This window comes from Fukomys damarensis, unplaced genomic scaffold (genome assembly GCF_012274545.1).
Source record: "Fukomys damarensis isolate Sample0158 unplaced genomic scaffold, DMR_v1.0_HiC HiC_scaffold_1, whole genome shotgun sequence".
NCBI classification, from domain to species: Eukaryota; Metazoa; Chordata; class Mammalia; order Rodentia; family Bathyergidae; genus Fukomys; species Fukomys damarensis.
In genome coordinates this window covers 55316327-55333204 of record NW_022900913.1, presented here as the reverse complement: position 1 = coordinate 55333204, position 16878 = coordinate 55316327, and the positions used below count along the sequence as shown (strand labels likewise).

Sequence of the window (16878 nt, the reverse complement as noted above, 5' to 3'; positions counted from 1 at the left end):
ATCACTTAAGTGAATCCTTTTAGTAATGTATTTGCAAGGCAAACTCCTCTGCATTTTTCTCAGGAATGCCCAGCATGTAGGGTAATACCACAAAGGCAAAATTTTCAGAATAAGGTATTGTCTATTTAATAATGTAAACATACCATATTAGCAACTTAATGAAAACACTCACCTACATCTGGATTTAGGCTGTCTTTTGCCTGAACATGATTGTGTTGGGGGAATTATGTATCTTTCCATCCAAGCAGTGGGCATTTGAGATTGGGAACCATGGCAGGGAAGTCATATAGACCAGGACTTTCTTCCTCCTCAAGATAAGTGGATGTCAGTGTCAAGGCTGTTAAATGGCTTGATGCAGCCCTGGATGGACTGAACCATTGATGTGCTGTACAGCAGTTAGGATGGAACAATCCTGCTTTGGGTAAGTGTTAAGGACTTGAGTGACTGTCCCAGAAATCTTTGCAGTGAGAACAGCATTGCCTTGAAGGAAATGGATACTCATGCATCTGCCATCCCAAGGAGGGAAAGAGATGGGTCTTTGACAGTGGAGAGAAGGGATGCTTCTCTGAGGGAGGGAGACTTTCATCAGGAGAGGTCCTGTGGTACCTGGAGAAGTCACCTTGTGTCTGGGCTGTGTCTTTCTGAGTAATCACCTTTAGTCATAGCATGGGCTGCTTTCCAGATGTAGTCTGTTCTCTTTAGTTCTCTAGTGAAGCCTTGCTTAAAGAAACTCTCTTCCTAGATATAGCCTGGGACACTAATGGAGGAATCTATGTCCATGCTTGAGACCAAAACGAAATGGGGAAAGCAGAAAGAGCCTGGGATAGGTGGATGGGGTGAGTGAATAATCTGTGCAGCAAGTAGAGCAATGATCAAGAAAGAGCCCTTTGGCCTGGGACCCTGAGGATTTATGTTACCATTCCTCAGTATTATAGTTTAGGTCTTACATATCCTCAGGGATCCCTGTGCTAAAGGCTCCATCACCAGCCTGTGGTGTTATTGGGAGGTGGTGAAACCTCTGAGATGTAGGATCAAGGTGGACGAATTTAGGTCACGGGGGACGTGCCCTTGAAGGAACTACTGGGCTTACTGCCTGTACAGCACTACCTCTATTTTTCCCTTCCTTGCCACCATAATGTGAGCAGCTTTGCTCCACCATGAACTCCTTCTGATGTGCTATTCAGAATGGAATCAGCCAACCATGGACTGAGCTTCTGAACCATGAGCCAAAATACGTCGTTCCCCTTTAAAAGCTAATTATCTCAGGTATTTTGTCAAAGTTATGGAAAGCAGATTAACACATGTAGGTTTTCACTACTATACTTGTGGGTTTAACACAAAAGAAGAGACCTTCTGCTTTTACAGGGATATGGGTCATGTTTTTGTCATTGGACATTAAAGAGTAGGTTGACCTTTGGCAGAAGTTGAGGGAAGAGCTGAGGTGCACATCCCTCAACACTCAATTCAGATGCAATTACTTCTTAAATCCTTTTCAGATTCACATCTGAATACAGTCTTTCTTAGTGTTCCTTTAGCCTCCTGCATGTTATTGTGTATGAGTAAACAATAATAACAGTTAACATTTATTGAATGCTTACATTGTGTCTAATGGAATTTAAAAACTTTGGACTATCTTATTCAGTACTTTGGTTATGCCCATTTTTCAGTGGAGGTCAAGGAAATTTGGATTATGTGATTTCCCTCAAGTTCCACTGCAGAGCCAGGATATGAAGTCAGAGGATCTGGCCCAGTGTCAGTGTATGCAGAATGTTGCCATTTATTGCCCACTTTAAAAAGAAAGCTATGAGCTTCCTTAGGATAGCGCCACACCTGTCTCTTATTTCTGTATCCCTATCTTTTTGTTCAGTACCAGGCACATAGTGCTTAGCAAATGTTTGAAGAAAGGATGAATGAAAGACAGAGCCTAAGAAAAAAAAAATTCACCCAATACATCAAAGCTTTTCTTTCAGCTTATGAATGAATAGGATAAAATATTCAATTTTGCTGGTACATAATAATCACTCAATAAATGTTAACAATTACTATTATTGTTGGAAATAAAATATGTTTTTTTAAAAGAACAATTGTTGCATAGGTATATATCATATACTTTAATTTTACTCAAAATTGCCTTTAATTCAAGCACATATTTTTATATGATTTTATAAAGATGTATTTGTTTTGAACATATAGGTGTTCAAGGTCATTTCTGGTAACAGTTTCTTTTGAAATTTGAGCTGTATATGCTTGAAATATGAATGCAATTAAATGGAGAAGCAGGCTGCTGCAAGTTCAATTTAAGCAATCTGCAGTGTAACAATGAGAGCACACAGATGATACTAGATGTGAAAGGATTTCTTATCAAGTGCATCCAGCTCCTACAGCCAGAGGACAAAAGCCAACTGCCAGATTAGAAGGAAATTGTGTGTATAATGCAAAGCTCAACATTCTCATTTTTTGCTCCATAGCCAATCTATTAGCACTATTCTTGCTATAAAAGTATCTAAATTGATTTCCCATTAAACATTTCATAAATAGAAAATGTACTATGGTGCCCATTTATGGTGTTGAAATATTCTGCTGTGGATGTCTTTGATCAAGTACACTATTGGTATGTTATTACTTTTATATTTACCCTTTCCTGTTTGAGGCAGAGCCTGCTAGTTGTGTACATCCCAATATTCTTCATCTTTCCTCCTTAGGCACAGAACTCTGCATTTAAATAGGGGGGCATACACCCAGCTAAAGGATTTAATCTTCCTTGCAACTAAGTCTAGATGTGATTGTATGCTGCAGTTCTGCTCAAAAATATAAAAGTAAAAGGGTATGGAGTTATTTCTGGAAAATATTTTTTAAAATTTAATTTATTGGTACATTCTAGGTAGACAGTACAGCTACATTCATTACTGGGATCTTGTACCTTTACATGCCAGGTCTTGGTTCTCATTTTATCCCCTTCCTTCCCACCCTCCCTGTCCCCAGCCTCCCTTCACCCTCCCCTCCCCTCCTTCAAACACTTTTTTTTTAAAGGGAGAGACCAGACCCTTCTTTCTTTCCTACTCCCTCTTGTGTGAGATGTATTTGGAATTGCTAGAACTCCACTGTTATTTTGGACCACGAGCTAACTTGAAAAACGGAAGGCACAAGTGACGAAACAGCAATGTAGGAAGGTCCTAAGTCTCTAGCACCATGCAGTCTTCATATTACCAATGTTTGGCTTTCATTATGTATGAGAGGTACACAGTTGCACCTCATTTCCTTTGTAACTTTGGGTCTTTCTGTACATGCCACCAATCCAATCTTAGTGAATAAATCATCATTCTAAGGAAGTTGCGGACACACTGTCCTAAGTGCTTTTTTTTTAATTTAATACAACTAGGGAAAACTAATTTTTAGATGGTGTTTCTATGATGATAGATGAAGAAACACGGAATAGAACACAGGCAGTCTTGGTTTCAGCTAAACATGAGAGAGTCTCCAAGGAGAAGAAGTGATTACAAAGAACTTCAAGGAGTCTAGAGCTTTGACTACAGCTCTGACACTTCAAGCTGTAACATTGGGAGAAATAATGGAAGCCCTTGATCTTCAGTTTCCTTATTTGCAAAATGGGTTGTGATAAAGATTAAACAAGCTAGTACACATGTAAAGAAATAAGCAAGCATGTTTTTGTTTTTAGCTTTAAAGTATTTTGCAAATGTAAGTCAGTTTGGATCAATAAAAAAATGGGTTCAAGAATAAGTATACACTTGTTAGCTATGTAATTTTGATAAAATAATTTAATATTTCTGAGCTTTAGTTTACTTATGTGTAAAATGAGAATCAGAGTAGTATTGACTTACAAGGCTATTGTGAGAATTAAATGAAATAATATATGTTAAGAATCATGGTGCTAAAAAATAACAAATATTGGTATTTTGTGGTTGCTACTGTTATTATTTTCTCAGAGATAAATGTGAACTATAGCATGTTGACATTTAAAGTAGATAAGTGGGTTGGTAGTTGAACTATAGTATTATAGAAAGGACTAGTCTAACACCAATCTAAAGGAACACATTGGATAGAATGCCACAGGCTCAGCCAAAGTTTTAAATCCCACATGTGAAGGTAAGTTTCGCTTATTACATTGGATGATAGCACAAAGTTGGAAGGACTGGAACCATGAATGCAATAGAATGGAAAAGGGGTCAGGGATTTAGCTCAGCGGTGCTGCCCGCCTCACAAGTGCAAGGCCCTGAGTTGATCCCTGGTACAAAAAAAAAAAAAAAAAAAAAAAAAAAGAATGGAAAAGGCAGGTGGTTTGACTAAAGTGTTAGCTTTAACTCCCAAAATTCAGTCACATGGTGACTCAGTGTCCTCATCTGTAAATGATAAAATCACCAGCAAAATACCAGGCAGGCACCTTATATATGGATACACTTTTAAAGATCTCCCATAATTCATGACTTATTCTGAAAATGGTAATAGGCTTATTTACCACCTACAAATGTCCTTCCAAAGAATAATAATAGAAGCATCATTTAGCAGCTTCAATATTGTACAATTAGTGACAATTTCTTTGAAAACTAGGGAATTTGAATTATTTAAAATTTTAAAATCAGTTTTTAAAAATTGTATTTTACCCTTTTCTCCCATCCTTAGCCCTCCCCTCCAGTATTTCCTAGAAAGCAAAAATAAGAGAAGTACCTCAATCACAAGTAAACTGTTTCTGAAAGGGAAATATTTTCACAACTATAAATGGCCACTCAAGTCAAGTGGGAAAGGAAATTAAGCTCTAAACTATTACTAAATTAAAGAAAAACAGTTTAGAAAAGTTTGTTTTTTTTTTTGTCTTTGATAGAGTACTCAAATAGTAGCATCCATCCAAGAAGACACAGTTCTCCTCTTTTGTTTTCACCTTTTTGTTCCCAGGGAAAACTGAATATAAAATAGAATTTTAGATAGTAGAAATTCTACATAAAGGCAAGGTAAGCAGAGAAGGAATAGAGTTTTAACTTGAAAGAAAGATGCATCCAGTCAGGATTCTTTTCTCGAAGTGGTTCCCTTGTTTTAGAGGTGATTTGCCTCAGAATGTATTTTGATCTTTTTGCATTCATATTATATGTAGACAAGGATATCAAGAAGCTAGGGCTCAGATCACAATATGAAATATTACTAAAATAAAATTATAGCGTTGCTTTTGGCACTTTACTGTCATATCAAATAAAATTCTAGGGATGGTTAAGATTTTTTGTTAACACAGTGAATGTAAACTGAATTAATGTAAATTAAAAATTATAATTAATAGCTAAGACTAGTAGCTAACCACATGTCAACTGTTCATTGGTGACAGAATACACATTGTCAAGTGAAAATAAAAAGAAGAATGAGCTACTGATATATACATGAATGACTCCAAAGGTGTTATGTTGGGTAAAATTAAAATTTCATTTATACAACATTCCAGAAAGGGCAAAATTATAGTAATGAAGAACTATTTGTAGGGTTTATAGCTAGGGGTAATTAAGTAACAAGGAACAGCATGAGGGTGTTTTGATGGGTGATGGAATTGTTCTGCATCCCAATTGCAGGTGGAACACAAATATGTACATGTGTTAAAATCCATAGAAGTATATATCAAACTTTACACAGTAATAAAAAAATGAAGAGGAAATATAGGAAGGACACAGTAGAACAAATATTTTTGATAAAGGTGGAATTTCTAGAAAGGTAATTTCTCACAGCTTCATGCCAATAATATTATTTTATTGGCCACAAAATTATTAATCCAACTGTGTTAAATGTAATCAAGAAACATGGACTTAATTATTCTAAAGTTTATTTAATGATAGCAAATAGTAATGAAAATATTTTTTAAAATATTAACACATTATAAGGAAATTCTGCTATCACCAAGAGAATCTGAATTATGTTCCTTTACAGTTTAAAATTAAAAGTACTTTCCTTAGTTCTAAAACTGTAAGCACCTTAGTTTTAAACTTAAGAATACTAGCTAAAAGTTAAAAGAAAAACAATGTGTTAATCCTATCTGTTCTTAAAGTGACCAGAAATGGATAATAGTGTTTTAAAATTTAATTTTTGTCACTGGGCATGGTGGCACATTCCTGTAATCCCAGCACTTGGGAGGCTGAGGCAGGAGGATCATTTCATGTTTGAGGCTAGCCCGGGCTACATAATGAGAACCCATCTCAAAAAAACCAAAAATAATATTTTTTTTGCCCTAACTCATTAAAGTTATTATATGATTGGATTTAACTTTTAAATCAATTACCAAAACAATACACATTAGGATCTGCAAATACTGCTAGGTCCTCAGTAAACTGGAATTGAGAATATTTAAAAGAACACTATTTCTCCAGGAATATATTCTTTTAGGATTTATATGGTGTATAATTCATCCCATCAGCTTTATCAGGTCTCTCACAACATTAGTTCAGAAAAAGATAATGTGTAGTCAGAGCCAAAATAAAATTAGATTAGGGGTGGGAATATAGGATTACAAATGCTGCTTTCTACACCAAGACTTGCCTAACAGAATGGTATAAGATTTACATAGCAAATCCATGATTCCAATATATAAAAGATTTTGCCTTTTCAAGTCAGGCCTAGGTAGTTTTTCACCACTACTTCCGCCATGAACAGAAGTTAAGTGCTTTTCGAGGGCAAATTTGGGCTTGAAATCCATATCACAACAGTGGCATCTGTATGGCCGATCCCACTATGTATGTTCACGTGGTCCTGAAGTGTGCTTTTGGCAGTGAAGGTCTTTAAGCACACAGTACATTGAAAAGGCCGTGTGCCCATGTGCCCTTGAATGTGCCAGTTGAGATTTTTCTTCTGTGTGAATGTTTTTCTGCACTGTTAGCACAAGAACAACTGATGCATCTTAAGGTGGCGCAGATAGTTTTCAACATAAGAAACCCTCGAGGACACCTGGGGCACTGGTGCCTCAGGGATTAATTCTCTTCCACATTCTGTATCTCACTCACTGTACCACAACTTCCATCAGTATTCTCACAAAATATGCCCTGGCCTTGATTTCCAGGAACTTCTGCTACTCTGCTGTCAGCTGTAGAACTGATCAGTGAATGTGGTGTTTCAGAGAGATATACACTTGCTTTTGATGAAGTACAAGGCTGTGAAAACTGTCCATTTTCTACACCAGCTCTACTGATAGAATCTTCATGGAGAATACAAATTTCATTGTCTTTAAAACCTATATCAACTGTAGATAGCACTGGCAACTTCGTTTCCTTTCTTTCTAATGTCAGGATCTCTACTGTAGGCAGCAATACATTATTTTCTTCTTTAACATGGAAATCTATGTTTACTGGACTATGTTCTGAAATTTCTACTGTCTCACAATCTTTCTCTGAATTTTCTTCTTTGTTTTTATGATCTGGATCAGAAGATTGACACGGGTCAGTATGTTGGCTGTTATTTTTCATGGAAAGATCGATTCCAGATATTTTGATAAAGCTGCTGTGTACTTTTTCACAATGTGAGCCATCTGAAGGTACCTGGCAGCAGTCAAATATTTCACAAGCTCTTTCCTTTTAACTTCTAGTGCTCCAGTATAGCAAGAGAGTAACAATTTTCTGCCAACTTCTACGCTCTGCAGGATGGTGATTCTGACCTGTTTTGACTGTGTCAGTAAAAACTGATCTCTCACGAAAGTAGAGCAAGCAGCCAGCATCATCTTGTGCTCCTGGAACTCAGTGTCATTAATGCAAATCAACACATCACAAAATAAATTCTCCTGTCTCAGGAGATTCATTTTCTTCCAGACCGCATCTCCTTGCTGTTCAAACTGGAAGTGCAGACCATCAGACTCAGCAGCCATTGTCACAATCGACTCACAAAATTGGGGTTGAGGCTTCCACGGCAGTGGGGCCCAGGATGGAAGATGGACTTAGCCTGGAGGACCCTTTTTATTTTTTTGAGACAAGGTCTCACTAAGTTGTCCAAGCCGGCCTTGAATTTGTGATCCTTCGAAGCCTCAGCCTCCTTAGTAGCTAGGATTACAGGTGTGTGTATACTTTTGCACCTAGCAGATGATCAGTCTTGAAAGAGTACTGACAAAAACCCTTTGTACCTTAGCCCCTGTCTCTGAGACAGGTGATCCTTGTTGAGGTTGTGGCAAGGCTGGCTGGAGCTGACTAAAGAAGCTAGATTTATGTGTAAAGTTGGATAAAACTGAGGTCTGAGTCTGTGCTGCTGCCTATCTCTCCCCTGTTTGCTATTCAGCCTGTAAGGAGTGTCTAGCTACAGATAACTGCCAATGTTGCCTATACCAAAAGCTTTCTTTCAGACTCACCTGACCTGGGAAGCCTTGGGTTTTTACTGTGGTGAAAGACTGGACGTGGCCCATGCGTTTCTCTAACCTGAGACTGATGCTCATGGTCTCTGGTCCCTCTTACCATTTGCATAGTCTATGGTATGCCATGGGGCATGGAACACTGTTTCCCTTCTGGCTGTTGAAGGGTTCTAGGCATTCAGGGGAATAAATTTCCCAGAGAACAAACTTTCATCAGTGAGAAATAGGAGTCAGAATGGAGCTGGCAGACAACCCCCCTCTCCATTTCTCTGTGTCCTGCCTGGCCATGTGGAAGCATCAGTCAGATGATGATTTTTTTTGTAGAATGTAGCCAGTGTGGTCAGGGCCTTATCTTGCATTTGCCTCCTATCCTCCTCTGCTTCAATCACCTTTTGCTTCGTACTAACTTCCTTCATACTTACTATCCTGGGATTTACTTAGCAGTAAAGTCTAGCTTCAAAATCAATTTTTCCTAGGGAACTCAGACTAAAGCACTAACTATGGGCAGTGAACTGAGCTAGGTACAGAGTCCCTGCCTTCTAGGAGCTTATGATTCAGGGCAAGAGACAGACAGGTGAAGCATAAACTAAAATACAAAACTGGGAGTGATGATAACTCCCATCTCATCTTTGAGATCCTCTAAAACTTGGGTAGTTGTCTCTAGTTCTGGTGATTTGTTTTGGGGGGGTGCTAATTCAAACATCTTGATTTGCTTGTAACTTTGCTGCTAGTCCTGTGAGATTTATTTAAGAGCCTCATCTTGGTAAAAGTAGCACAACTGGGGCTGAAAGACAACTCTCCCCCTTCCATCCATGCATGTTAGATCTTGTGTCTTGATCTTCAGTGACTTTTTTGCACTTGAACCTCATTAAAGATTCAAATGTATGGACTGCATTTCATATATGTGATGTAATCAAAGTGAATTCTGGGACAGCCATGGGTACTGTGGTACCCATGAAATGACTCAGCAGCCTGTCAATTATTCTTGTCAATCTCATCAGAGACTCCATAAGAGGCACCCAGGATAGGGTGCACATCCATTAAAATCTATAAAACTCATTTATTTGTGTGCTTCTGATTTCCCTGTCTTCTCAATACCACTTTTCTATTCATGCCATCTTTTGATTTCTTTTGGCACAGACTTGCCCCAAATACATCTTCCTGTTTTCTTCAATAAATGTAGCTGCTTTTTCTTTTGCCATTGGATGTACACTTGCAATTCTTTGCTTGGCATACACAAGAATATGGAATCTAGCTCTTGGATCCATCACACAGTATCAGACTTATGCACAGGCTGGCATTTTCCTTGGGGATTCAATAATGCAATGTCAATGTGTTCATGTTTTTGTGGGCATTTTTCTTCAGAAAACAGACTATTTGCTTTTTCTTCAATAATAGCATTTTATCATAATTCTCTTCTCCTAAAATCAAATTACACTCAGATTTTTTACACTCTGATTCTCTCTTGAGTTGGACAATGGAGTATAATGATGTTGGTTACCCATAGATACTGTCTAGATCAATTTTTTTTCTTGCTTTTTGAATTAATTTAGCAGAGCTTGCAGTCTAGCCAACTGTATGGTACTGCAGTGGGACTATGGGATCTAGACATTAATATTTCTGAATGTAATTATCTTTAGGTGAGGACAAAAATGTGACTGAATTTGAAATGTGCCAGAAACTGGTGTAGTTGACTAAAGGTGGGAGATAAGACCTGTTATGGGCAGCATTTTTCTTCATTTGAACATTATTTTGTTCATGTGGATATAAATGAAATATATGGCTTTAAACATTGTAGCTTGGAAACTTACCTTGAAACAAGAATACTAATTTACTATTTCACAAAGTTTCTGAAGGCCATTAATTCAGGAGCAGCTTATGTGAGTACTTTTCTCCTAGGCTTTCATCAGATTACAGCCATGATGTTACCCAGGGCTGCAGTATTTAGGAGGCAGGACTAGGGTGGGCCAGTCCATTTCTGAAGTGACTCTTTCACTTGGCTAGAAAGCTGGTGACGACTCTTGGAGGGAGCCTTGTTTCCTCTCCACTGGGATCTATAGGGCTTATTTCTATAGGGCTGATTTGGTATCTTCATTACCAGTAGGTGTTTTCTTCAGAGTGAGGGACTCAACAGAAAATGGCAATATTTCCTAGTGACATAGTTCTGAAAGACATACCTGTCACTCCCGATGTATTATATACTGGTTCCATGGACCAGCACCAATTCATTGTGGGGATGGACTGTGCAAGCAAGGACATAACAGAAGGGGGAAATCATGAGGAAGCCATATCCAGGCTGGCTGACATGCTCAATACCTCTGGTTATTTTTCTTAAAATCCTTTTACCTGTAGAGTAACCCAAATGCAAATATATGATGCTAGGGTAAAGAGGTGTTATGTTTAACAACAACACTCTCAAAGGCTGATCTAATTGAAGATTATCGAAGAGATTGATATTGAGTGACTTTTCTTCCTCCTCTGCTGGAAAGACCAGGAGAAGAAGTGGCAGAAAGCAAGGAGAAGAGAGGCCCATTGTAGACTCATGGGGTTGGGGAGAAACCCTAAGTTCTTTTCAGTTAAAATTTTAGTAATACTAAGTCCTTATACCCTATCCTTCTGGAAATGTTCCCACAGAACTTTCTGTGGTTTTCAAGGGCCCTGACCTAACTTGCCCCAGCAATTCAGTCTATCCGCAACAATCATCACATATATTGCTTTGTGGTCCTTCCTTTGTACCCATTTCACTGAATCTGTGACTATAGCCCTCACTTTGCCTCAAGCCCATCTTGAGAATTCCAAAGTCTTTGCCAAATATACATTTCCCGAATCTACAAAATTTTTAGGAGCCAAAGTGACACAGGATCATGTCTCATGTGGGACTGTCAGCCCTTCTTCCAACTCTTGGGTCCCATTTCATTGCCAGGGCCCTGGTGCTGCACTGCTGTGCCCTTTCATGAGATCAGGTTCTTTCTGCCTTTGAGGCAGCCACCAAAGGTGCATAAGGACAAGCAGTAGTTTCAAGGCATAGTTCAGTCTAAGATATACTCTAGAGGAAAATATGTCCCACAGGAAATACAAGGAAATTCCTTGGAAAGCATTCTTTCCTCTCTGAAAGAAATGTGTAAAATTGATGCTTAAATGTTGAAAAACAGATTTTGTAAGAGCAGTTTTAGAGTCACAAAGAAATAGAGCAGAAGAGTCCTGCCTCATACATAGGTGTCCTCTCCCATTACCAGCTTCCCTCTCCAGAGTGCACATTTGCTCCAAATGATGAAGCTTCCCTGACACATCATTATCATCCAGAACTTACATTAGCTTTCACTCTTAATGTTGTACATTCTGAGTTTGAACAAATGTATAATGTTACATTTCCACTATTACAGCTTCATATAGAGCAGTTTTACTGCCCAGAAAATCCTCTCTGCATTGCCTGTTCATATCTACCCCCTCACTAGTCTTTGGTAACTACTGATTATTTTATTGTTTCCAGATGCAATATATTATCTCCATAGTCTGGGCATTTTTCAAGAATATTATATAGTTAGTCTAGTATGTAGCTTATTCAGATCAGCTTTATTCACTTAGTAACATGTATTTAAGTTTCATGTCTTTCCATGGTTCGATAGCTCTTATCTTTTTAGTGCTGACTGGTATTCTACTGTCTGGATGTGCCACAGTTTATCCATTTGCCTACCATAGGGCATCTTGGTTGCTTCTAAATTTTTGGCAATTATGAATGATCCACTATAAGTATCTGTGTGTAGGTTTTTGCCAATTGTATCTAACTTATTGATGATGCTGTTAAATTAAACAAAACACTTACTGATTCTTTACCTGCTGGATCTGTCCATTTCTGATAGAAGGGCACTGTAGTCGCTAATATTGGATTCATCCTTTTTTCCTGTGGCTCTTCCAGCTTTTGCCTTATTTTTATTTTTATTGGTACTGGGGATTGAACTCAGGTCCTTGTGTTTGCAAGGCAAGCAGCAGAACCACTGATGTCTTATGTACTTTGAAGCTCACTTGTTTGGTGCATATATGTGATGAATTGTTATGTATTCTTGGAGAATTGGGCCCTTTATTATTTTTTGTTTGGTTTGGGTTGGGTTTATTTTGTTTTTTGTTTTGGTACCAGGGATTGAACTTGGGACCTTGTGCTTGCGAGGCAGGTGGTGGCACCACTGAGCTACATATCTGGTTCCTTGGGCCCCTTATTATTATGAACCATAATTCTCCTCTTTTTCCTTGATAACTTTCATTACTTTGAGATGTGATTTCTGAAACTAATATAGTTACTCATACTTTTTTGATTAATATTAATATAGTATATTTTTCTCCACTCATTAACTTTTAGCTTCTATGTATGATACAGAGAACTTTTGTAAATAATCTAAAAACCTACAAAATGTTAGGAAAACGTAAAATGACTTCTTCTGTCTCTTAACAGCAATGTGCTTTGTTTAGTTCAAAATTAACAGACACAGGAGGCAGTGACTATGAAGTGGAACATCTAGCCTCATCCCTAACCTTGAACAACCCCCTTCCTGTGCACTAGAATAGATAGCTAGATGAATCTTGAGGTAAACTCCTTAACTGCAAGGAATTGTTAGGTCTGGATTAAAGTTAACTGTCTGGTTACTGTAATTTGTACATGGGTAATGTGAACTGAGGAAATGAAATGTAACCACCTGAATGAGATCATGGATGTAAAAATCTATAATAGGGGAGCTGCAACCCAATAGGAGGTCGATCTAGGCACTGCTTATGGGTGATCAACCACCGTCAATGAGTAAATTTATTATTTTACTTCCATTCTGCTGCCTGTCTGAGCATCACTTGAAAATTTCTTCTGCAACGTATATATTTGTATTTAAAATGGGTTTCTTAACATATAGTTGAGTACTTTTTAATCTAATCTGATACTCTGTTTATAATTAGGGTGCTTAGACTATTAATATTCAAAGTGCTATAATTAGGTTTTACTATATTTGTTATTGTCTTCTATTTGTTAATCTTATTCTTTGTTCTTTTTTGACTTCCAGGCTTCTTCTACCTTTAGTGTTAAAGCATTTTATATGAGTCCCTTTTTTCTCTTAGTAAATCAACAAGTACATATTTTCTTTTTCTGGTAATTGCTTATAGAGTTTGCAGTATCCTTTAACAACTAATCCAAGTGTACATTCACATATTATTTGGCTTCACAGGAAGTACAAGTGTCTTAGAATTAAAAGGTACTTCTCTTTTCTCTCATTCTTGTGTCCTTGCTTTCATTCATTCACTTATATATGCCTACATAAGCATTCATATGTGCACAAACACACACACACAGAGAACACACACAAACAAGCATACATTTTCAAACACTGTTGCTATCACTACTTTGCTCAAATTATTTTGTTTAGATGAATTAAAATAAGAATAATGAAGATTTTAATTTTACCTTTATTCCTTGTTGGATGACCTTCCTTTCTTTGTGCAAATCTGAGTTTCTGACTATGTTTGCTCCCTTTTCATTAAATAATTTCTTTTAACATTTCTTGGAAGGCAAATATATTGACAACAAACTTTCTCCATTTTTGTTTGTCTGAAAAGGTTTTTATTTCCCCTTTTACTTTTGAAAATAATATTATAGTCCACAGAATTCTAGGTTGGTGTTTTTTCTCTCTCAGCACTAAATATTTTTTTCTACTTTCTTCTTGCTTAGTTGGTTCTTGAGAACTCCAATATAATTTTTGTCTTTGCTTCTCTATAGGAAAGAGTATTTTCCTCTTTGCTTCTTTCAAAAAAAATTTTGGGGGGTTAATCTTCAGTTGTCTGTAGTTTGAATGAGATATGCCTAGATTTTTGTTTGTTTGTTTGCTTTTTCCCCCAGTTGACATTCTTTGAGCTTTCTGAATCTGGTTTAGTGTCTGATATTAATTTGGAGAAAATTCCCAGTCATTGTTTCAAATATCTCATCTATTCTTCGTTTTCTTTCTGCTGTATCTATAGTATGTTATACCTATTACAATTGTTGCACAGTTTTTAGATACTACTCTGTTCTGCTTCTCCTCCAGTCTTTTTTCTCTTAGGTTTTAGTGTTGGCAATTTCCCTAGAGATATTCTTAGGCTTAGAGACTCCTTCTCAGATATGTCCAGGCTATACATAAGTTCACTGAAGGCATTCCTCGTTTCTGTTACGGTGTTTTTTATCTTTGTCATTCCTTTTGGCCTCTTATTAGAATTTTCATCTCTCTACTTACACTGCCCATTCTATTCTTGCATGCTGTTCATTTTTAGGTCTTACACATTAATCATAATTTTGTTTTTAAAAAACCAACATCCTCACCATTCTTGAGTGTGGTTTTGGTCATTTATTTAAACTGTATTTTACCTTTTAGTGTTCTTTGTAATTTTTTTCTTTTTTTCCCCCTCATTGAGTTTATTGGTACATTTTAGGTACACAGTACAGTTACATTCATTATTGGGATCTTGTACCTTTACATGACAGGTCTTGGTTCTCATTTTTTCCCCTTGTCCCTGCCCTCCTTTCACCCCCCTCTCCTCCCCATTTACAACCACTTCATTTCCATTTTTTCATTTTCTCATATTTTTTTCTTTTCCCTTATTAGCTTTCCCCTACCCTTCTCACTTTCCCTACACCTTTAGCCCCTTTCTGCCTATTTCACATTGTCCATTATATCATTAGGATGTAATTTTTTTCTTGATGGCAGGACCTGATGTATAGGATAAAGGGAACATCTGTAAGTAGCTTTTGGTTCTGCAGTGGTGAGGTCTACAGCCCTACTTACAGATGAGGTTCAAACTCCAGCCATTGCACTTGTGAGGCAGGGACTGGAACTACTGAGCTAAATCCCCAGCACTGGGCTTTTCATCTTTGATTGTAACTGACTACCCTTCCACCTTGACATATATTTGCAGACTGCTACTTTCCCCCATTTACTCAGTCTGATCTTGTTTCCCCACACTGCCAAACAACTTTTGAAAAAATTAGCTGTCAGAGTTAAGAAAATCTATCAACATCTGATGTGTGGCACAACACAGAGCTGTGATAAATGATCTCAAGTAATAAAAATTCAGGCTGTCTTCTTCTAAGCTTTAAACAAGTCCTAACCATCTGCCCAAAGTCTTTGGCTTTTGCTAGATCCTCCGCACTTTGAACACCCTTGTGATATTCCTCATATGTCATCATTTAAAATTGTCTTCTTCATACTATCTGGATATGTTACATGGTAGTACTAAGTAAACGGTGCCTAATGATTTGGATTCATCCATTAAGTCTCCTGGATCAGAGCCCTGGGAATCCCTAGCTGGAAATTTCTTTGTTATTGCACATATCACACATATCTACTGTGGATTGCATCTTCTAAATATCTTTCAGATTTATCTCTTCCTGTTCATATATGCTGTCGCTGGCTTGGCGCAGGGCCTTTACCAAGTCTTTCTTGGATAATTTCAGCATTATGCAAACTAATCTTACCCTGTTTTAATTCAGCTTCCACATTATTTCTATCAGAACAACCTAAATATAAAGGAAGTCACATCTTTCTCCTGCTTTAAGTCCTTCTATAGGTTTTCTGTAGGTACTGGGATCAAACTCAACCTAGCAATCAGCTCCACAGATTTATTGTTGCTGTTGCAGTACTGGTGATTGAACTCAGGGAGCCCTGAGCTACATTCCCTGCCTTTTCTATTTTTTAAATTTCAAGACAAAGTCTCACTAAGTTGTATAAGTCTTGAACTTGCAATTCTCCTGTCTCAGCCTCCTGAGCCCACAGAGTTTTGACTATTTTTATGATTTCATTCCTAGCATCCCTAGTTCTGAGTTTACTGATAGGCACCTGACTTGTAATTATAAGTATACACTATTTATTGCCCTACAGTTTTGCAAATATTCTTTCTGCCTTATGTGTGTTTTCTACTCATCTTTCAAGACCATTTTTTTTCCTGTTTTTTGAGAAGGGTCTCACTATGTAGTTGAGACTGACCTAAAACTATGTATCCCAGGCTGGTCTTGAACTCACAGCGGTCCTCCTGCCTCAGCTCCCAATTGTTGGGATTACAGGCTTTTGCCGTCATGCCTGCTCATCCTTCAAGACCTTGAAGATATCTTTCTTTTGGGTTACTTGCCCTCCCCATGTTCTTTCTACAGCATCATTTATATGTCTCTGCTCCTGTGAGAAGCAGTATTGCATTGTGGCTTAAGTTGTGGGCTCTGAAGCCAAAGTGTGCGGGCTGAAATCACATATTTTGAATTAAAACTTGTGCAACTTCTGGTAAGTTTTTTAGCTTTCTAAAAGCATCTATTATCCTGATTAAAACAGTAACACCTGTCTCTGGCGATGGCCTTAAAAATTAGAATAATGCTTAGTTTAGTGTGAACACTCAATGCATGTCGGTTGATGCCAGTAATTCATTTTATTTTCAGTTTGCTGTTCCATAATATTCTAATATTCTAAGCTATTAAAGAGATGTGCTTATCTTTGTTTTCTCAGCATCTAAGGCAAAGAAAGCATTTGATCTTCTCTAAATGCATGCATTTCCAATGCCTGCATTTCCAAAGT

At 37.5% G+C, this 16878-nt stretch overlaps 1 pseudogene; it reads right to left on the bottom strand.

The window, feature by feature from the left end:
• Window positions 1–6493: 6493 nt before the first annotated feature.
• Window positions 6494–7840, bottom strand: LOC104871463 (annotated as a pseudogene).
• Window positions 7841–16878: the final 9038 nt, after the last annotated feature.